The sequence below is a fragment of the Syngnathus acus genome, chromosome 2, assembly GCF_901709675.1.
Source record: "Syngnathus acus chromosome 2, fSynAcu1.2, whole genome shotgun sequence".
Taxonomy (NCBI): domain Eukaryota; kingdom Metazoa; phylum Chordata; class Actinopteri; order Syngnathiformes; family Syngnathidae; genus Syngnathus; species Syngnathus acus.
Window position 1 is genome coordinate 23,394,846 of NC_051088.1, and position 23,919 is coordinate 23,418,764.

The following is a 23,919-nucleotide window of genomic DNA, read 5'->3' on the forward strand; positions in this document are numbered from 1 at the left end:
GGAACTTATCACAACAACATTCCATCCTACTTCCATCTACTTGACTAAAGCTATGCTTCGTATAACACAATACAGTATACTTTGCAAGAAAAAGTTCGCCTTGCCACCTTCCCACAAATATGAAAAATAAGGGAGATTGTTGTTTCATAATGGACACAACCTGCACTTGCCAGAAATTCCTGCAGCTCCTTTTGTGTTTTTTCCATTTCCAACAAACATTAGTCATTAGTAACATCACTACTTTTTTAAATTTTCTCCGCTTCCTGATGAATAGCTTGCTCCATCCAATTCCCTGGAAAACATTTTGTAGCATTCTACATGTTATTAATGGCATCCAGCTGATTTTTGGGGATGCTCACTTCTGCAAGATGCAACTAAAAAAACCCCATCTTGTCTTTATTTGGGGTTCATCAATCAGGCTCAATTTTTTTGACCATGAGTTTGAATGTGATTGGTCAAATCCGTGTATGGACAATTCGAAGAGGGTGTGCCCACTTTTGCAACTGCATTATAATCATAAACTATGGCTTCTCATTTTCATCCAGAAAGATTTTATATTTCAATGAATTGTTTCCATGCATATTAACAGCTCAGATTTTTTATTTTTTATTTCCAAAACCAAAACAATCGAACATTTTTGTTGTGTGTGGACTTTCTCGAATGTATGCGCATCTGAGAGCCTCTAAGCATTTCAGGCAAGTGTAAACGCAAACGAAGCTCACATCAAGTTGACAGCAGCCCAAAAGCACAAAGTTGTTGCCGCCACAGGATGAGTGGAATGTCTCAAAAGATAAGTGACAACTTGTACACAAACTTTACAGGCACATTACTTGACATGAGTATTAATTTTTCTGATTACTCTTGACTTGACCTTTGGTTGAACGTTAAATAAAAACTTGGGGTTATATTGTTGTAGCGTTTTATTGTCTTGAATAGTTTTATGCTATTAATTCAAACTGTATTTTATATTTCCGATTCTTACTTTTACGACTGTATGCAGCTGTGGATGTTTTGAAAGTGCTCTATAAGTGAAAGCTGAGTTGAGCTTTATTGAAAACAGACATTGGCGTTTTATATTCCTTACTTTGTTCAAATAGGCTTGTTAGTTTTCTCAACACACACAAAAAGTTTACAAAAAGTTGTAAACAGAAAGGTGAGGTCAGACAAGGTTGAAAACTTGGAGATTCATGGGCTGGAAAAAAATAGGGAGACATGGCGTAACGCAAACCAACAGATTTGGTGAGATAGGTTGGATATAAAAAGTCTACACACCCCAATTGAAATGCCGTTATGAAAAATGAGAGCAAGCTAATCCAAACGATTACCTTTACAACTCAACAGTTTTTTGTAGAGGGGAAGTCAAATAGCTGCAATAATGTGGTTGCACAAGTGTGCACACCCTCATAACTGCTTTTAAAATGAACCAATCGCATTCTACCTTCTGTTGGGAGTGCTTTTCCCCGAACTTGAAATAAAATGATCTCTTCCTGACATTTTTGTATTGCTTTCTAGCAGAAGCCTGAAATATTATTGTAAAACTGACTTCCGTTTGGACATACTTTTACCCATCACATGTTTTTTTGCGTTTGTTTGGGAATTTTTGTGATGTGAATTTAGTTTTTTTTACAGTGTACTTTAGGTGCGTAATCTTGCTACATCTGTCCACAAGGGCTAGCTAGCGAGGATGAGAGCCTCGGAGGCTTGCAGGTGATGTTTCCTGTCCTGACTCCCGCTGAAGATGAAAATAATCAACATGTGAAGGCGCTCCAGACCAGTCCAATTATCTGCGTTCCTTTGGGCCGACAGACGTTGAACCCCAAAGGAGATCCTCACTGCCTCATGAATATTAATGAGCAGGAAAAACTGTGCATGTAAGCCTGATTAGAATTCACGGGGATGACGTGTGGCCCCGATGACTATTCATGAGAGGAAGCGTTTTCCTGCTGTCGACCCCCCCGAGTCCAGCACCTCCGGTAACAACTCCTTCATTCATACAAGCTGCCATCGTTTGTTACCTCATTAAACCCCACGCTCATCCCCAGTTGCGGGTCGGATTAGCGCGGATTCTGGGACGGGACAACAAACTGTAAGTGCACAGCACACTTTGTGGAATGTGTCGGACAACCCCCCGAGAAAAGTAGGACACGTACGTTTGTAAACAAGACAAAAGAGCCTTGGTCAACACATCCACTGGACAGATTGTTATCAAACTGTTTCTGTTTTGTTTCAGGTTTGAAAAACACATTCTCATGTCAGATAAGAGATCAGTTTGAAGCAGGCGGAATTGTTCAAGATGTCCATATGCAACATCCACCAGACCGGTACGTTTTTTGGGACACCCAGTATCTATATAATTGGATATGAAAAGTCTCCACCCCTCGGTTAAAGAATTGATTTTGGTTTTAAATATAATAAAACTAAGATAAATCGTTTTAAAACTTCAAGAGTAAAAATAAACGATGCTAATTTGGTAGCACAAGTTTGGACACCCTGCTACAACTGCAACGTGGTTGTTTTCAGACCCAACCAATCACATTGCCTCACGTGAAATAACCCACCCCCCCCTAAACTGATTCTGCTCTCTAAGAGGGTCATCAGGGATGCTCAGACATCCTAATTAGTGAGTTGATCAGCAGAGCGGATATTTGACAAATCAGTGAACAGCAAAGACAATAAAGTCTCAGAGCATGCGTTTCCTCAACTCGCGCGGATCTTTGAATTGGCGGGCATGTTACCTTCACAAGGCAGTGGAATGTTTTCGGAAACTTGATAGCATGGCGATATGGAACAACGCACACCGAAACCAGCAGACATTCAATATTCCTGTATTCATCGCCGTAGCTTCAGCCGTCTGTGTCTCGTCAGTCTTACCGCACTATTGGACACTTGACATTACTTTATGTTTGTCTTCTAAATGTATATTTTATTTTTGTAATAGTTTTAGAGTGGTTACAACTACTGGAGAAGAATTTATTGTGTTTTACCATCCATGTAGGCCAATAACCATGATTCTGATTCTGGACAGCTCATCTCTAAGTAGTGTTAATTTTGTGAATAAAAACTAGATGAACATTTTTCACAAGACGAAAACTCGACTAGACAAGACTAAAAGCCTCCTTTTTTTAAAAAAGTTTGGTGATGGTTGTTTGTAACCTAAAATAAAATCATTGGCTATAATGTTGCAACAAACTGGCTAATGCTAGCTAGCGTACTAGCTTCTAGCATGTAGCGATAGTCGCCACTTGTTGATATAATTGTGTATGTACTTGAATTGCAACAAACTGGCTAATGCTAGCTACCGTACTAGCTCCTAGCATGTAGCACTTGTTGATATAATTGTGTGTGTACTTGAATTTGTTTAATTGAGAAACGTATACGGATTGGGCAACTACAGTTTGAGTTGAATCGTAAGTATAATTATAGAAGACAGAAGTATGAACCAATCTGAGACCTGGATGCAAACAAAAAACTGAAATGAACTAAAACAATTTATCTAGAAAAAATAAACTAAAATTATGCGGTATAATTCAAAGCAACTTTGACCTACATTTCATACATGAAATATGTGTATGAACATGAAAATGTTCAATTTCAACTGACAAAAAAGGGTGAAAAAATATTTTTGGGCTAAAATTAGACCAAATCGTTGACAGTTTTTGTTGACTAAAACTAGACGAGTAAAATCCTCGACTCACTAAAACTTGATCAAATGAAAAACAGGATGAAATGATCTAAATGTGCTAAAAACTAACAAGCTCGATTCAAACTGGACTAAAACTGAAACAAAATTCAAAAATGGCTGATGAAATGAGTTAAGTCTCTGGGATTCCTGGAGCTCTGCTGCCTGCGGGAAACAAAAACCAGCTGCACGAATGCCATGAAAGGTAGCACTTCATAAGATAGCAGGTGAGACGCCTCTCGGCTCTCCCTAATGATGCAAATGCAAATACCAAAACGTCCTTTGCGGTCAGTTTCCCGCAGCCGACCGGTTCCCATGTCAGACCCGCTCAGACGTACAGTCGTATGCAGGGTAGGCGGGCCGGAGCAGAGAGCTCAAACCCAGATTAAGTCGGAATGGCGAGGGAGGGAATCCGAATGGCAGCACGCCGCCAAGGCCGTTTTGTGCCGGGAATACCAAGCACCGGCTCGCCGCTTCCGAGACAATGAGACCCAAGGCGTGCGACGGCAACTTAATTTTCAAAGAGTGAGAGGCGAGCGCGGCCCTTCTCTTTCAGCGCCGAGCAACGGCCTCCGACAGCATAAAGACACATTGTGGAAGAGGCAGAAAGTGAACCGTCATGCGTGGGTCACCAAGCTGCGGCGTGACATAACGCCAAGCCTTCGCAACCTCCGAGAAGACATCAGAGCGAGCTCCGGAGCGAGGTCAACGCTTGTGTGATGGACGTTTGCGCTTCTGCTGACATGGGTTCTCGTGCACGTGTCCGAAAGTTGCTCACGGAGCTCAGTGAGCGGACGCCGTGAAAGTCTTGTAGATGTTCCACTTGCAATTATTTGCAAGCTAAGTTGGTGTTGATGTGATGGAGGTGCAACAAAAAGTGGAGCTTTGTTTCAAGTTGGTACAACAAAGTGAGGGACAAGCGTGATTTGTATGGTGGGGGCGGTGGCGAGGGAGGGGGGGGGGGCGAGGGGGGGGCTAAACAGGGAGGGAGGTCATTAGCATAACAAGTACAGCGCAACCAAAAGCCATTTTGCTTCCTTTGTTTCAGTCAAGCAGCTGTCATTTGCAGAACATTTTGCATTTTGGATTCTTCTATGCTAATTTTCAGGGGGGGGGTGGAATGTTCAACAATAAGCGCTCGGGCATCGGACAGAACCCTTTTGATGGCGCGGCCCGCAGGCGCCCCGCGCCGTGCCAACCCAAACACTAGCTTCACGCTCCCAGCAGCACAACTCGGCCTTCAATGACGTTCCCAGCGTAGTGCGACCCCCCCCCCCCCCCTAGACTGTCATGATTGTCATCATCAGATTCAGATTCGTGACATTGGAGCACCAGTTTGAAGGTCACGCCCGTGTGAGTCTTCATTTGTGATCCATAAATAACACATTTGATTTATAGCGCGCATTAAAAAAAAATCTGATGCTTTACAAGTACAGACAAGCAGGAACAAACCACAAATTACAGCTATGAATTGATATCATAAGCACTTTTGGAGTTTGAGAAGACTTTTGAAGGTTGACAAGGTCACGCAGTGTGTTTCAAGAGCGAGTTCTTGAAAGTTAGCCACAAGTTTGGTACGCGGTCCAAAGAAGTGTTGAAGCCGATTCTCCATATTTTTAGAAAGTTTCTCCATCAAGTGATCAGAAGTAGTTGCAACTCTTTGTGCTTTTTCTCCTCAAATCTGGGACAAAGTCAATCATTTGGGTCAATGTGTAGCCGGAGGAGGTTCTGACAATCAAACGGCGGATATGCCGCCATGTTATGCTGATGAGCAAAGTCCACACGAGTCCGTCCATATTGCGTGTGAGCCAGCAAGAAGACCAGATGGATGCTTGTTGAAATTTGAGGAAGAAAATAAACCTCTGTGGGGTCTTCTTTGTCCATTGAAGATAAGAGAGGAACATTATTAGGTCGAACGTTCTATTGAGGCTTGGAAAAGAAGAAAGAGGTGAATTTGCGCCGTGCGATGGTGTGTGTTCATTGTACCACTTGAATTGTAACAGTGCGTCGCCCCGGGCCATGGCGCTCCCTCAACGGGAAAAGTCAACTCAAATTGGGTTATTGGAGACCTCAGGCTGAGGAACCGGGCCACCAGGAATCCAAAATAAAGCAGCGGCCTCTTCTCCCGCTAAAATAGAGCGCAGCTGGAAACCAGGTTACACCGACACCAACCCTGTGAGGGGGAACGGCGTCCTAACGCCGATCTCCAAAAATACCGACCGAACCGGACCTGATTCTGTGATCTTCAACAAAAGAAAGCGGTTTGGAGGTCATTTCTTGACCCCCCGAGGCCAAAATCAATGGCATGGTTGGAGATTTTAGCCGCCACGGTCCCATCGGAGAATCACAATAGAACATCTCGCCAATGACCGGACCAAAGAAAGCCCGAGGAAAGGTCACGGCATCCTCATATGTTGTATTTTTATATCAGGTCTCGAAATAAAACGACGCCATGAGAACCGTCGGCTCTTTTGGACTTTTAAAACCGCACTTCTGATTCAACTTGAAACTTCATGTCAGAGCTCTTGTGGCTATTTATTTTTCAAAAAAAAAAAAAATGCAAATTATGTACTCACATGAACTCAACTCACCATTGTCCATTGAAAGTCACATTATAACGTTTTGGGCAAATTTGAACGCAAATGTGCATCAACATGTATACAATCTAACAATACTCACAGGCATATATTCTTTATCCTCTGCAAAAAATGACTAATATTTCTGCAGCCCGCTGAGTCACTTAGAGTAGTTGTTGTGTCCTCACAACTGTATTATACTGCCCCCGGTGGCCAAGTCGCACACACAATTAGTTGCAATTATTTGTTTCTTTTCATTCGATTTTTTTATTTTAAAAATATCGTGTTTCATTAACCCAGAGAGTTCTATTTTTGTTATTTGAAAAAAAAAAAAACACCAATTTTTTAGTTGGGTTTTTTGCAGGAAGCTACACTCGACTTTTCAATGGGGAAAGATGATTTGAGTGACGAACACAGTGATGGAACAAAAAAAATAAATATTAAGACACCACTATGGATGAGATGTTTTCTCGTGGAAGACCATATTAAAAAGGCGATGGGGTTGATTATTTTGAGGGGCGAGACATAATAAATAAATGTGCAGCAGAATTCGTGACCAAATAAGGTCAGAAACGGGCTTACTGTTATGTCAGCAATGGAATAGCGGTTCCCGCTTTTTTCCCTACACTGTATAATCAGGCATGACTTTAGCATGTGGGTTGGGATCATATGTGTGTGTGTGTGTTGAGGAGGGCTTGTCCAAACATCTTGTCCAGCCCAGTGACAGTGGGATTAGAAGCACCTGCCAGGCAGACAAAGGCAAGCCCTAAACCAGATGAATGAAGTGCCACTAAACAGCAGCTCCGCCCCTCCAGCAAATAAGCGCCCGCCCGCCCCGCCCCGCCCTCCTAATACGACGTGGTCTCCATACTTGTCGGACAGCAGATGGAACAAGTCAACTCTGAACAAGAACTTTTCTCTTACACATTCACAACTTCCTGTCGTTAAGTCAGGCATATGAAATGATGCAACAGCGGACCCCCCTACGTTTTTTTTTAGTGGGGATGGGGTGTATAGAGTAATGGCGCTATTGGGTTTCCATCTGCCGGGACAATGTTTGTCCTGCCCCGATAATGGACAGTTTGTGCTGCTGATTGGTTGCTGTTGTCGAAATAGGACAACTTAATAAAGTTATTTTTTGGTTCGCATTTCACAGTCAAATTTCAAAGCAGTCCAGTTGTCATTTCTGGACCCATAAAGTTGCTCACCCAGGTTCATCATCGAACAATTTTCACAGTTTCAGAATGAAAACTGAAAGCCAGAAGGGAATTTTTATTGGAGTCATCATTTCGAATATCTTGTTAAAAATATGAAATGGAAGTAAGGAACGTTTTTGGCAATCTTGAAGGCTTCAGCGCTTCATTTGAGAGCCCGGCCGGGGTCACTGTCCCTCCGTCCGTGCCTCAAGGGTGCTTTTTCCATCTTTGGTCTGTTTTGATGGCTCAAACACCTGCTGCGAATTTTGCCTTTCAGCTCCTTGTCAAAGAACAACAAATGTGAAAAGCACTGAAATATTCAGCAGGTGGCCATGTGGCTTCTAACTTTTACAGAAGGTCAGCTGAAGTTCACCATTAAAGCGTGTCATGCATTTTCGAGTCATCTTGACTTTTTCTGGGGAGTCGTTTATATACCGCCAGCACGGGCCCTGATTTGTGACCGAGGGTGTCTTCAACTAAAAGTAGCGCCACGTCGCTAGGACATTGGGTGGCGGACATGTTTGATCCCAGCTTTGCCATTGATTTGTGGCATGCCTTTGAACCGGGACGCTTTCATGTCCGCCATCGGGCTGTCTGGGTTTATCTCTCGCTTAAGTGGTGGAGTCTCACTCATCTTCTTCATGTTCTAATCCTTTGCCCAAGCTAAACCTTGCGATGTAATTCGGGGTGCCTTCCAGGTGTATGGTGAGGATAGCAAAAGCGTGAGATGAAGAGTCCGTAACATACGGACTTAGTTGACCTCTTCTGAAATTTGATCCGTTAGGTTCATTGAGAGGTTGTTGGTTTTTTTTTCGCTCGCACGGGACTGGGCTGATGTGAATGCGGGGGCTTCGTTTGGTGGGTTAAAGTAGCTCAGTCCACCGTGAAATTAAAAATGATCAAGTGTGTTGCGGGAAATGATCACATTATCACTTAATTGATCCAAAAATGATTGAAACAATGTTCATCTATCTAGAGGAAATTTGGCCCGCTGTGCAATTATATTTGGCCCGCGAAGACAAATTGTACATGGACTTTGTGTCAATACAGTAATCCCTCGTTTATCGCGGATATTTGGTTCCAAAAACCACCTGCGATAAGTGAAATCCACGAAGTACGGTCACCAACAAGAAGTACTGGGCAGGCTAACGAGTTAGCGGAAAGATGCTAATTTGCGATCGCGTTAACACGCGAAATCGGACTTCTAAAGGAATATAAATGAACATTTGGAGCAATACTACATTGTCCTAAAGGTTAGACACATGTTTCCTCAATTTAGATATTTCATTTTGACTTTTAAATGTTTTTTTAATTTGGAAAAAAAATCCGTGATGTAGTGAAGCCGCGATAAACGAAACACAAAGTAGCGAGGGATCACTGTACTAAAATTGCAAATTGTCTTCACTTTTAAAAAATAGAGATGTTTCCAGCAATTTAAAAAAAAAATTAATTACTCGTGTCTGATTTTAAAACTAGTTATTCATCAGTTTGTTGTGTAGCCTATACTGTATATAATACATTTATTTGGGTTGTCAGTCATAATGGCCCTCCGAAGGAATATATGACTACAAAAATGAGTTTGACACCAAAAATGAGTTTTGTTCATCTTCAGCAGGAAAGCAAAATGTCTCTCATGTGATCTAAACTGGAGTTGGGTTGGAGCCTTTTGCCAGCGTTTGACTCCTGTCATGGTGGCTGACCGCAAGCATCTGATAAGCTTTCTCCTTTTACATGCGCCTTTATGGGCCCGTCAACAGAGACAAAGTGGCCTCACCTGACCCGACCTGACCTTGAATGTGTCCACTGAATGAACCATTTTGATCCAGAGCCCGATTGCTTTATGTACAGTGTGTGGAATGGAACAATGAAAATGACTTTGGATTAAACCATTATTATGGGTGTGTGAGTGGTATAAACAGGCTGTAAAATTGATTGTAAATGAAAAGAAAATTAGAATTAAATAAAATGTATTTTTCTTAGTAATTATAAACTCACAGACATGAACTCTCTAAGTCTAAGTCGTCCAAATTAGATTTTTGGTTGACTAGTACAACCCTACAAATGCTGTGCGAGAACAACTCCCATAAAGAATCCAATGAATAGAAGATCCATGTCTCAGATTCCTTAACGCATCATTTTCTCACGACCTCCATGTTCACCTTCCACCATTTGATCAAAAAAAAAGGACACAAACGTCCCAATTAGGACACCAAAGTCACAGCAGGTGAGTGCGACACCACACAAAAAGTTGTCTGCACACGTTTAGCAAAAAAATGCATGTGATGCAATTGCTGCTGACACGGTTGTCCTGGTAACTCACGGCCGAAAAAAAGTATTGATCAGCATTTCAAGTTCAATGCTGCTCTCACCTTCCTCAAGTCCAACCACGGCAACGTCGAAGCATGCGTGGCTAACGGCGGCGGGATGGAGCCCCTTTGTTTGAAAGGACGCTCAAAGACTTCTTTGGCATCGTTGTCCTCCTTTTCATCCCTCCTCAGGAGCTGCATAATATTCTCAGGGCGGGCCAGTTAAGATTCATTTTAAAGTGTTTACGCGGGCCAAACAATAGGCGGCGGTCACGGTTTTTACGCGTGGATTTCTTGCAGCGACGGAGGGAGACACAAGTGGCAGCTGGGACACAAGAGATGTTCTTAAAGATCACTCCTTTTCACCGGCGCCTGTCATTGGAGCCCGCTCGTCATTGTGTTTGAAAATGAGCCAATTTCCATCAGCCCCGGACAATGTTTGAAACAAGCGTGCGCGGCGGGAGACAATCGCAGTGACACAAAAGACGGCGCTGGATTGTCCCAGGAGGACATTCCCTTGCGGCAGCGCACTGATTTTTGATCTCAGTGTCACACTGTCCATACAGTATAAAACACATTTTCACAGTTGAGCCAATGAGTGACCGAGAAAAAAGTCAAAACTTCACAAGAGAGGTTGAAGTTTCACCTCCTGTTGAACTTTCCCAACCAATGAATAGTTTGTTGCATGCTGAGGGCTAAGCTCACGCGGGGTATTATTATACAAGTAACCCGATTTACAAGATTTTCAAAGTACAAGTCACCACTGGGTGGATTTTATGCTTTGACTTGACAAGTGCTGTATGGTTGCAGAAAGATCAACTCGCGTGAAATGCTAAATAATCGATCAAAAAGTTAGCTTCAAGCTGTCAAATGAAATATACCACACAAGTAGCTTAGCTGGTGACAAGTACGCTTAGCTAAATGATAACGATGCAAGCTCACAGTTAGCATCAAAGCACGGTTTTAGAAGCAACGGTACAGCTAGCTTAATGCTAACACCATAGGCGCGCTAATAAATGGCATCTACGATGTGGCGTGATTAAAAGACTTTAAGCAAATATTCACAGGTATATTTATTTTTTATTCTCTATGGAAAATGACAAAAATGTGACTGAGTGACAGTAGAAGAAGCAATCTTCTTCGTTTGTCTGCATGATTGCCTCCTGGTGGCCAAGAAAGGCACACCAGGAAGAGCAGCACAATGAATTGGATTGCGGCATTAAATAACGACGCACAAATTGTTTTCTGGGGGGGAGGCCGAACAAGATAAATTACATTTATATTCATTTCAGTAAGACGATACGAGTTTTTCAAGTTACGAGCTTGCTCACGGAACAAATCCAACTCTCATCTCAATGCGTCACTGTGCTTCCTTACTTCCAACCACTGATGCCTACCAGCCAATCCTGCCATGTTATTGCGTGACCAGAGGCTACCCAGCAGCTTGCATCAGAACCGTAACGCATTCGGACTTGACGTGTTCACGCAGTCACGGCGGCATTCATGCACGCACACGCGCAAAGCCCCTCCCCCTCACGCGCACAGAAGAGGAGTAAGAGCTTAGTGGCGAGCGGAGGATGTCACGGACCCCCGCAGTGCTTCACACTGCGATTGAGTGATGCAGTGAGATGGGACATTGCATGACTGGGAGCATAATAATGTGTGTGTGCATGCATGTGTGGCACTAATGTACCCGGCGCACACACACACACACACACGCACGTAACTGGAGTGGCCCCCTGCTGCGTTCCTATCAGTGTCAGCAGTGAATCAGCTCGCTCAAGCAGCAGCAAATCCCCCCAAATCTCACTCCACTGACCCTGTACGGACAATAGCCCGCATCTAATTAGTGGCACATGCACTGGCAGCACTCCCCGAGCGCGCCGCTCTCCGACCCGGGGCCCACCTTCTCAGAACCTTCCTAAATAATTTGTACGGGGAAGACACGTGAGAGGCCAAATGTGTCTGCCAAGATGGAAAGTTTGGCACGCACAGCTACCCTTGACTTTTTTTTCCCCTTTTGAGTCTGTAGATTGGGCCCAAGTTGTGATTTGAGCTAAGGCTTCATCTTGGGGCCTGCGTCAAAATGTTATTTTTGTTATAGTTGCTTGTTGCTGTAAGACTAGCGTGGCGCAAACAAATTTATTGTGGGAAATAAAAATGAAGTAGGGGGTATTGATGAAGATGATTTGGAGAATCAACGTATTTTGGAGCTAATTGTTGGCTGCAAGAGTGATTGGCGGCAACAACAAATAATACAAAATTAAAAAAAACACAATGTGTCTTTTTTAAGTTGATGGCATTGCCTGGATCGGAAATGTTCAAATTTCCCCACAAATTTCCTGACATTAGCAAAGCGGGAATTTTATTTTGAGCCGACGCAAGCTAGCACTTAATACATTTAGTCAAATTTAGCGATTAAGGGTTAGGGCCGGTAACAGGTGGATTTTGTTTCTGAAGCGTCACCAGTCCAGATCCTCGGGATCCGGTGCCCTGCATGTTTTCTATGTCTCCCTGCTGCAACACACCTGATTCAGGACACAGGACACCCTAAGGATCAGGATTGGTGACCTCTCACCCTAGCTATAAATTACAACATATGGTCAAATCCGTACCGCACAAGCTTCTATGGGTCAGAATCGTAATACAAACAATGAAAAACTGAAAGACAATTATTGTATCGACTCTACTACTTAAGTCGAGAGTATGCGTACTTATAGTTGTCACGTTGGGGGGATAGAAAATATTTGACATGCCAGGATATTCCCACTGGCAACGTACGTGCTGCGTGGGTGGCGACCCTGATAATGAAATAATTGGCCAATGAGAGCAGCAGGAGGGAGGGGTCTGGGTAAAAATGTATCAAGTGACCTGGAAACAAATACAATAGCAACTTTTGCCTCTTAAGTCGTCCGCGGGAACAATGGCGTTAGTCATTGGCGGTGATGACATCATCGGCCGGGTTATTAGCAATAACTTGTCCCACATTCCTGCCAGCATTTCGACCAGGAAGCTGTTTGCTTCTAATTAGCGCCGACATCTAGAACTAAACGGCTTGTACTTTCCTATGACGATGAGAAAATAAGTTTCACTATCGCAGATTAGCAATCATCGTCTTCAGTTATTATCTGGAAGGTGATTATTGTTTTATTATTATGGCGTCACCTCGTCAGACGTGACCTTTGGTGAGATCAAATTGTGGGGAAAAAAATGATGATAAAGAAGGCATTAGCATTCCATCAAGCCGCCAAATAAAAACATTTGCTCATTTTGAGTTTTTTTTTTTTTTGCGACCTGTAATAGTTTGCATGCATCTCATGTGACGGTCAGGACGTCATGTGTGTTTTTTAGGGCAGGAACATGTGAACACATGTTCAAGCTGGGAGGAAACCAGCGGATTGGAAGAACCATCTGCTGGCAGAAGATGATCTGAGGATATTGTTCTCCCCAGGTGGGGATGGAAGGGGGATGGGGGGGGCTTGTAGGGGCCCCTCAGCCCCCAGCAGAGGAGGGAGGGAAACGGGCAGCTTAAGGAGCACAAGCTCGCCGTAATCTTGTTTTCATTCATCGCACTCTGGTAAGCTATTGTTTTCTTTTCCCATTTCAAAATCGGTTTGATCACATCGGAGTCGGAGTTTTTCATGAGTCAGCAGAATTTGAGCACGACACGTGAAATCGTGGTCATGGTCTGTAAACAGAGGTCGGCAACTTGGAACCTCCTGATGTGCGCAGCTTGAGCATGGTGAGCAGCAGCGGGGATTACTTCCAGTGCTCCGCTGCAACCTGTAATTAGGATCTTCACCATCTTTCCTTGCCTGCCTCATCCTCAGACTCCCCCGCCCATCAGCCGCCGCCTCCTCGGTGGCGAATGACGGCGGAGTGATGAAAAGGAGGAAACAACAGATTGTTGATGCCGACCTGTCCGAGGGAGCACAATTGTGGCGCGGGATTGAAAATCTAAATCTGCATTAGAGGCTTTTGTTGGGTCTGAGGCAACAGACTTGGCACGAAGGGGACATTGTGCACGCGCGCACACGCACACACACCCTGAAAACACTCCCTACATCCACGCCAATGCAAAGTCAAAGTGTGTGTTTATCACACAGCTATAAACAAACAATTTGTTAAAGGCCCTGTAAACCAAAAGGCAAATATGTTTTGTAAATTTGACACACCGCAACTCAAAATCTAATATGACGCTGCAACATGATGAGAAATCAAACCACTCTCAAATGTGGGCGTGTCCACTCAACTGTCAATCAAATGCAACTACTACGACTTGAGAAATGAATGCTGCTTGGTCCTGCATCTTTACGAAGTTTCCACATCCAAGCTTACAAAATCCAATTCTGAGCTTGAAGGAAAGTCAAACTCACCATGTTCCTCCCTGTTATAAGCTAGCACAGCCACTTCATGATGGCCCCCAAAAACATAGCAAACGTATTTTGTCACTTTTTCAAATAGTTAAGTCAATTCAGTCAGATAAGAGATAAATTCTTATAAAAGGAGAGGTACTCATGCTACATCACTGGGAAACCATTTAAGCCACACCTAATAAACAATTAGGAACACAAAAATTAACTTTTCAGCCATTGCTTTCAAACATATGGATTGAGAAACAAAGCTATTAATTTACTTTAAATGAGAAGTCAAGTTAAAAAGTAGTCTCAACATTATTATTATTCTGATTATGGATTTGTGGAATATGCCTTGAAAAGCAAAATCCATTTTTATCCATCTCATGGGGCGACCATTTTGTCTCGTACTTGCAGTCAACTAAAAATGACATCATCAGAATACTGTGTTTTGATTCGTGGTTGGGGGTGGCGTGTTTTGACTTTTTGTTTTTCAAGACCGTTTTGTTTTGGGCCGAACACTTTGAACCAAGCGAGAAAAAGTTTGAAGCACGTGTGACGTTATTTGTTTATTTGTTTGTGTAGGTTGCTTGTTGTCGTATGTGAAAGCATAAGGCCGCTTGAATGCGGATAATCTTGGCTTGGTAATGCGCTGGCCCAGATTGCGGCGGACTCTATGGAAAAGATCAGATCAGTTGCCCCCAAACAATGGCTGGCTGTCCCATATAGGTCATCGCGTTGCCACGAGCAGGGCAAAGCAAACTTTGTTTACAGTGCAGCCTTCGTTTTGAACGCAATGTCAACAGATTCAAATTGGACCACGGTGAGACCTGTTGGAGCGCAGGCGGGCGAGCGGGCGGGGCCGTCATATGGCGGCAGATTAATTCAACGGATGCTGCTCATCAAATCAGCGCAAAGACGCTTCTTAGCAGATTAATAGCTGCAACATTAAGCCATTCAAATCTTATCACAGAGTAATCATCTGTCAACCGTTCCATCCAGCGAAGTCACTGGGCGCCTCTCAAGCTAAGTCCTGATTAGCATTAGCAGTCAAGGTGACAGACTGCTCTGCTCCAACCTCATTCATAAGATGATGTCCTGAGCCACTACGATTGACATTAAGAGGTTACCCGTCTGTGGGACATTTGATATCGGGCCGCACAGAAGAACCCAAAATCAATTTCAGCTGTTCTAGTGGGCTGTTCCTTTTTTTTGCTAGCTAGCAGGAGCTTGAAAGTTTTCTGCTAACTTATTTCGAACCGCTCATAATAACTTCCACTTTGTCTCAGACCCAGTTTCAGCTAACAAAACAAAATAAAATAAAACAAAACAGCTGCTCCAACAAAACAAAACAAAATAAATTAAAATAAATTAAAATGAAATAAAATAAAACAAAACTGTTGCTCCAAACATGCGTCGGTGTTCTTTTATTTTTTTTTACTAAGAATTGGAATCACGGCCCAAAAATTCCGCCTTGGTTCCATCGGACCATAACGCATTTTAAATAACCGAAATGTGCTCCCCCATTGGTGAGCGCTGAGGTGTTGGGTGATGGGAGGGGCCGTGTCGAAGCAACAAAATACACCTCGCAATTGCCTTTGTGCGACTTTGATCTGAAGTTACTCTCATGGCGGTGGAAAATATCTCGCTGTACATTTGTGTCGTTGCCCTCGGTTCGGGTCAGAACCCGCACTCCAACTGTGGCGGGCTTTGTTCACTTTGAAAACAGACTCGAAACACAGTTGCCACATTGGCAGCGGTGTGGCTTGCACACGGTAACTCAATCCCGAGCGACTGCTTTAAACTTTATCTGCGCCAAGGCGGCTTTTGTAAAGCGTCGCACAAAGCGGAGCTCTGTGAAGACTTTCACCTTTCAAGTGACGACACCAGATACGCTTCCTTTCTCCACGTGAGAGCGTTCAACTTTGTTTCTCGGGGTTCTTCATCACCGGCGAGGAGGAAACACCGATGAAGGGAAATCTGCACGAGGGAAACAACGTTGAACACGTTGAGCCGTCACGTCGCGTGATGTCACACTTTGCCGATGTCGGCATTTATTCACAACAGAATATTCCCGAATAACCCTCGACATTTAAAAACTGATATCTTACGTACAGCGTAAAAAAGTGGACCGCAACATTCCGTCAGAAACACGGATGTGTACGCGCTCACATGAAAGCAGCGGTGTCTGTAACACGTTAGCGGGACTAGCAGCGCGGTGCTAATCAGCTTTGTTTGTACCACTAAAACCAATCTGCCAGGATCAGACGTGCCAGCTGTCTGCACGACAGGACCATTGGATCACCACGTAGTTCGAACTCTGCGGAACCAGAGGACGCGTGGGCCCGCCGTCTCGGGCCAAAGGAACCGTCGCAAGCCGCATCACACGTCACACGAGACGGCTTGACGCGGTGACCGGAGCGGCTTAATCTGTTGGTGGATTTAACAATTCATTAGCTGATTAGTATAAATCGATTAAGGCTGCAAATGAAAACAAAAGGGAAAAACACACAAACAGCCGAGGTCAGACGGAACCTGCTGGCCCGATGTCATGTCTGAGAGAGCAAAACCTGAGGAGCTCTGTGACCACGACTCTCATTCACACGGCGCTTCAGATATGTCAACGCCCTCTCCGATAATGACTCGCGCGCGGCGGTTCACGTTCAGGTCAGGGCGAGGTTAAAGTTCACCAGGCCAAAACATCCTCTTCCAATTACGGGAAGTACAAATTTAAAACGTGACATCAAGATGTTGCGTACAAGGCAGCTTTGTATTTAAAGCGTACTTAAAGTGACTCATTGTGATTTCTCGGACACCCAAGCTTACAGCACACGGAATCCCGATGGTACCCAGACCACAGTTTTAAGACCCCTGGGCCTAAAAGTGCAACAACTCTGTTTTCACTCAGGATTAGAAACCAAAATGTTTTCCCCAAGGAGTAAAATTGGCTCAAAAATGTTTCATTTTGAATGCGATAGGCCAGCTTGGCAAGAGTCACATTTTACAATTTTTTTTTGTAGCGATTCATCGTCATTTGCAACAGCAGATGTCAAGCACATGTGAATTAGAGTCCAAATCAAGTTCACACGGCGTGTCGCGGACACCCACTCCCAGACTGTGCACATGTTCACAGTTTTTTGCATATAGTCGGTGGCGCTTTTTGCCTCACAGGCAACATGAATCGATTTTCTTTTGGCATCGTGACATGAAAATCATTGGAAAATTGCTCCCCCTTGTGGAGACTTAGTGATTTTTCCGAATAAAAGTTGCGGCGTGAGGTTTGTTGTCCGAAGATCTCCGTGATTATTATTACTTGCTGCGAAAAGTTGAATGGGCCCAACAGGACTCTTGTCGGTCGTTGAATACGTTTCCTCCTGTTTACGTCTCTAGTGGGCGCGTCCCCCGGGGCCGGGTCACAATAGGGTTTTTGTTGTCGTGAGGTGCGGCCGGTGAATGAGGCTTTTGAATCTACCTACGTTGATCTACCTGGCCGGCTGGTGGACCCTTTCCCCATGGAATGCCAAAATTGTTGGAGGCGGATGGATCAAAGCTCCAGACTTTTAAATCATCAGTTCTTTCTAGCCCGGTTTAACATTTAGCTGACATCATCAGTTTCCGCCAATGGAGATCTAGCAATTCACCCTTCAATTTTTCTTCTGTTGTTCTCCCTCATCCTGCTCTTCTTTTCTCCTTTTCTCTTTCTTGCCCTCCTTCCTCATCCTCCTCTTCCCCCTTACCAGATGGACACAAAGTGCCCCCGCCCCAATCTGCATTGTCTCACTGGAATCTTACAGAGATAAGCCTCAAGGATTTCTAGGCACGCCAACCTCGTGAACTTGACCTCTGGATGAATTCATCACAGCAAAAGCTCCTTCAACTATATGGCCTATTTTCCAATAAAAAAAAATAAAAAATAGATGGTGCGAGATTCTTATTGGATTAAACAGTATCAACCTGCACCATTGCTGTACCAAAATTCTCCCTTTACAAGTGAACACAATATACACACGTCAACACAACACAAAACATTGTTTGATCGAAAACACACACATAGAGAATTATTATCATTTAAGAGGCAGAATTTTAAACATCGCTTGTATTTCATCAGTCCGAGGAAGCCATCTTTATTCTATGTCCGCTTTGCGTAAACAATACTGTATGTGTGTATATAAAGTACATGATATATTTTGTGTGGATGTTAAATTGTCATTTGAGGTCAGGGCACCTTAAATGCAACCTCAGAGACTCGGGAGAAATACATCAAACGCAATCCTATTAGTCTGGATTCTGACTGTGCACTGAATGTAAAACTCGGGTGTTTTATGGTCTCGGGGAAAAAAAAAAAAAAGTCCATTCGGATCCAGTGCAAACAGTGATTAGCAGCCGCAATCCTCGGCGAATGTTTTACTTTGCTGGAACACGTAAATCTTACTGCTTGTGCTGTCGTGCTGCAGCGTGTGGAAAACTCAAAAGATGTGTGTTATCTGCCACGGCTGGATTAAAACTACACAGATCGACCAGTGCACAAGAAATAAGAAGGAAAGCAAACTATCAAAACAAATATCAAATAAATACGGAATATACTGTACACCAAAACAAACTGACAAATAGCTCATTTTTAAATCAGACGAATAAAAACTGGTCAAATATTTAAAAAAAAAGAAGATATTAAAAGTGAAGACAATTTGCAATTCTAGTAATGACACACGAATTTGATGCACAATTTGTCTTCGCGGGCCACACAAAATGATGTGCCGGGCCGTATCTGGCCCCCGGGCCTTGAGTTTGACACCTGTGCTGTACACACACGCACGCACGCACACACTGCAGCTGTGGTCAGTCAAGAGGAACGAAGCCCACTCAAGGCCGCCACTGCCAGTTGAGATTGAAACCCTCGACTTAACCTCTCAGGCCCGAACAATCGCCGCACTTTGACTGAGTGGACTCATGTGACCCAAGTGGCCTCCGAGCCCGAAAGAAAAATGCCAGCGATGACATGGTGGAGCACCGGACTGGCTTCCGAGCCTCCGCGGCTGAGCTGTGGGGCGTCTATGTGCTTGCTTCTTACTCTCAAAGTTCTTGTCACCAGGGAGGCTGGCTGAGGGGCACGTCCGCAGCACCTCATCATTCCTGCCGGGACCCAAACACGTTCCCCCTTTAGAGGCACTTGAGGGTGGAACATTTGTACGCTTTGCATCAACATTTTCGACAGAGCGTGCCGTCAATCAGCCCTCGGACCGCCTGTTGCGCCTCGGTGAAGACGGGTCGCAGCGGATCCCGCAGAGCGAGGTCTTAAAGCGCCAATAGGATCGCAGAAAGTTGGAGCGTGGGAGGCATGTTGAGGACATTTCCCACCTTCAGACCTTTCTTTCTTGCTTCCTAAAATGTCAGGAGGGTGCAATTTCCCAGGATGCATCTGGCTCTATGTATTCATGAACAACCAGTACTCCCAAAGAGCAATCATTGTTTTCAGTGAAAAAAATATATAATAAAATATAATAAATATAATATATAATAATATAATAATAAAATATATATTTATTGATTTATTTAAACAAAACTATAATTTTGGGAGGAGTCAAAAATATAAAAAATATATAATAAAATATAATAAATATATATAATAAAATAATAAAATATATATTTATTGATTTATTTAAACAAAACTATAATTTTGGGAGGAGTCAAAATTAAACTCGCAATCTGCTTGCTTTATTTATTTATTTATTTCAAAAACGTTTCTAAATTTAGTTGGCCTGACTCACTATGCTAACTTAAAGTGGGCTGCTAATGGTGATAAGATTAGCGGAAATAACGTCCACCCACACGGGTTGCCTCCTTGTTTGCGCACCACAGCAGCCTTCCACAGCCTTCCACAGCCTTGGACATGGACTTGAGGTCGGGACAAAGATGTTCTGGTCAATTCCATTTGTAATAGGGATTGTCAAACTGCAAAATTAACCTTCACGCCAAATACTTTGGGCAGTCGATAAGCGCGCTGCGTGGCCTTCCCTGATGGCCGTGATATGCAGAGAGTCGCTATCTTGCAATCCACGTGGCCTATATTAGGACCAGGCCTCTCACCCAACAGGCGTGCAGCTGGGGTTGTGTTCATGCATATGTTCTTTGTTGTGTAACATTGTTTTTGTTTCTTATAAATGTTAACTTTTGCCATGCTTGTCGGAACAGTTAAATATGTCAGGCTAAAACAGTCTTAAAAAAACATTTAAGTGAAGTCTATAAATAATTAACTTAAGATCAAAAAAAGATTATTTACATTATTTTTTTTAATGCCCTTCACACGGACACCAGCTCAGTGGCCTAGTGGTAGAGTGTCCGCCCTGAGACTGGAAGGTTGTGGGTTCAAACCCCGGCCGGGTCATACCAAAGACTATAAAAATGGGACCCATTGCCTCCCTGCTTGGCACTCAGCATTAAGGGTTGGAATTGGGGGGTTAGATCACCAACTGATTCCCGAGCGCGGCACCGCTGCTGCTCACTGCTCCCCTCTCCCCCAGGGGATGGATTAAAATCACACGGGGATGGGTTAAATGCAGAGGACAAATTTCACCACACCCAGGTGTGTGTGTGACGATCATTGGGACTTTAATCTTTAATCTTAATTAGAGCCGCTTTCTCATTTTTCCCCAGTTCGTGTTTTTTGGAGTTTTTCCTTGCCCTCCTGGGGGTCAAGGTCAGAGGATGTCATTAATATTTGTCAACCGTGGGCATCTGAAGCCATTTCTGTGACAAGATAAATAAATTGGACTTTTCTAAACATTTCTTAAAAACACCTGTGTAGTTGAAACAAAGGAAAACCAGCTGAGCATTTCCTCCATACCAGACACATTTTGAAACGCAGACGCTCATGGCCGCGGCGTGAACGTCGGGAATGTTCTCGCCGCCCCTGGAGTCTCAGTCCAGTCCGTTGTGTCTCATTTCCTCCTTCCCACGTGGCCAACAAGTTCCCGTCTGCCCGGCAGCCACAGACGCACACACATCTCACACATGACATTGAAAGTGGCGCGGAGCAGTCTGGATAAGGGGGGGGGGGGTCAAGGCCTGCTCTGAATTACGCGGCGGTGTTCCATGCACGCATCTGGAGGCTGGAACGCGTTTCCTCCGCAGCCGCGACGACCCCGTTTAGGTGACTGGGCCCCGTCTCTCCTTTCATAAACGTGTGCTGGCGGGACTTGTATTATCTATTAATCCTCCAAACTACGCCCGGAGCTGCCATTAATCTTTCGTCCACCTCCTAAAATATCATGTGAAGTCAGCGACCCCTTGCCCTCGGCACGCCGCTCGCAATACATCAGCGATCACATCAGCGTCGGAGATCCTCCGTGACACGTGGAGGGCCACTTCCGGCCTCCGAGGGCCACTCCCGATTTGCATGTGACGCCGTCGCGCGGAGGGGAAGATGGCAACGGGTTCTCACGTTCCCCCGCAGAAGAGAAAGAGAGAGCTGATTGATCTCGCAGCGGCCAATCGGAAGCCACCTGAACAAAAGGTGAACTTGAAACGTAGCGCGACGGGAGCGCAGCAGGCGCCGAGCAGTCACATCGCCGCTGGCGATGGGCCTGACAGGTGGCGTGGTTTGGCCCGACCGAAATGGATTTTTCTTTTTCTGCCAATTCCAATATTTGGTAAAATTTTCATAACTCTACTTTTGAAAAGATCTTATTTTTAATGCTTTCAACAATGAAAGTATCAATCACAGGCCCAACATTTGACTGCTCCACAAAACTTTGTCCGTTAGTATTTTACAACAAATTTTTTGGGGAGGGGGGAATATTTGTTTGAGAATCTGCAAAAATCGTCTGGCTGATAATCGGTTGGATGCAAGTTTCCATGGCAACGCAGGATAGGGCTGTCCTTCCTACCCTTATACGCAAAACGATAAACACGTGTTTGTGTGCACATCTTTGACACGACGTCAAAGTGGAAAATGAATTATCACCAAATGTTGAAAGGCCCAAATTTAGTTTGGGATCAGTCCAACCGGTGTAGTTGAATCCTTTGAGGGGCGGAGCAAGTGCCGGCTTCTGATGAATGGGTGTCAGCGGCGAGTGTGACAGAGACAGTGGGGGAGTCCGCATCCTGCCGCTCGCTGTTTGATGCTACTGACAGATCTCTGTTGGCTGGCGGCCATGAAGCCAAACATTCACAAACATTGACAGGCGCTCGGCACCCTGCCCCGTATGGGAACCTCGCAGGCGATGGCGGCCCTGACTATCATGTCATAATCTTGCCCTGACACTTTCAATCATCACAGATATTTAAAAAATAGATTGTTACGGGCAAAATTACAGCACAGTTCCTATATGTTTCTACCTAAACGGGTAAATATTTGGGGATCTTGAAATATCAGGCCGCAACCCACCGTGAGCAGTTTGGTCTTGACACAAGAAACACGATGACAAGCTCCCCCTAGTGGTTGATGAGAGAAGACAACCGAGCTGCGTGTAAGGCGCACGGAGTAAAAAAGACGGCGAGAAGGCGCAGCCGCGCAGTCAAAGCAAACAGACGAGACGAGAAAAAGACCGGGCCACGGGGTTAAATGTCTCTGAATCCGACATATCTGATTTAATACGCATTGCAGCAGAATAGGAGCAAGCGAGGGGGGTGTCTACCAAATCAACTTTGCGGATATTAAAGGTCAAAGGGTCGTCTAACATGTGTTTTATTGGACGACCAAAACAGACCAGACGGTCACAGATGAGATGGAGGGAGGCGGTATGTACGTTTCAGGTGGAATATTTACCCACAATGCGGAACTAACATGAATGAACCCAGATCATGTGACATTGACGGGAGATAAAGTCGACACACCCTTGTTGGAATGTCAGCTTTTTGTCATATACAAAAAAAAAAAAAAGACAAATCATTTGAAAGCTTTGGCCATCATTAAACGTGGCCCTGTATTTTTTCCCCCGACGTGTTTGACTTTCCAGCAGATGGCTTGAGAACACCGACTGGTATTTACAACGATTCATTATTTCTTCTAACTTGACACCTTATGCAAACACAATCACAGCTGCTCAATTTTACATCCACCTGGAAAAGATTGTTTAAAAATCATTTCGGTTATACAGGTTATAGATCACATTAATGGTGGATAGCCTGGAAAGAATTTCACTTGGGTTCATTTTTCTTCACATCACCTGCTTTTAACAGCCCGTATCTAATATATGTCTCGAACATGACCCCATAACTAATATGTAACCAACATTCACTTGGAACATATGTAACCAAGATTTACACATTTGCTCTCAACATGAAACTTACCAACAATAACATGTCAGTGGCATGAAAGCAATATTTAATATCATTAACGTGTGACGACATTGGCCCACAACACGTAACTAACACTAACCAACATCCTCCTTGAACAACTGTGAAACCAAAAGATGCAATTAAAATATTCACAATATCAGAAGGTCTAGGAAAACAGAACCAGCATGATATATTGTTAACATGTGTAAGTGACATAAGGCGCTCCACGCTGCGAGTTCACAAAGTTTGTCTGGTGGCGGCGTCTCTGGAGAAGTCATCAGTCTCAGATGGGGATGATTAAAGAAATATTATTGCCCGAAAGTCCAATTATTTCCACATGGCCCTTTTAGTAACAGTTAAGAGTGCGTCTTTTATTTTCATTTCATTTGACTGCTGGTTTTGTCATTATTGACTTTGAGTTGCCAGCTGCAGATGTTGGCGTGAAATTCAAATGTTTGATTTATTTCCAGTCTGTGACTAATAAGGATATGTCAAGGGCAAAATAATTAACACTCTGATGTATATTTGTCA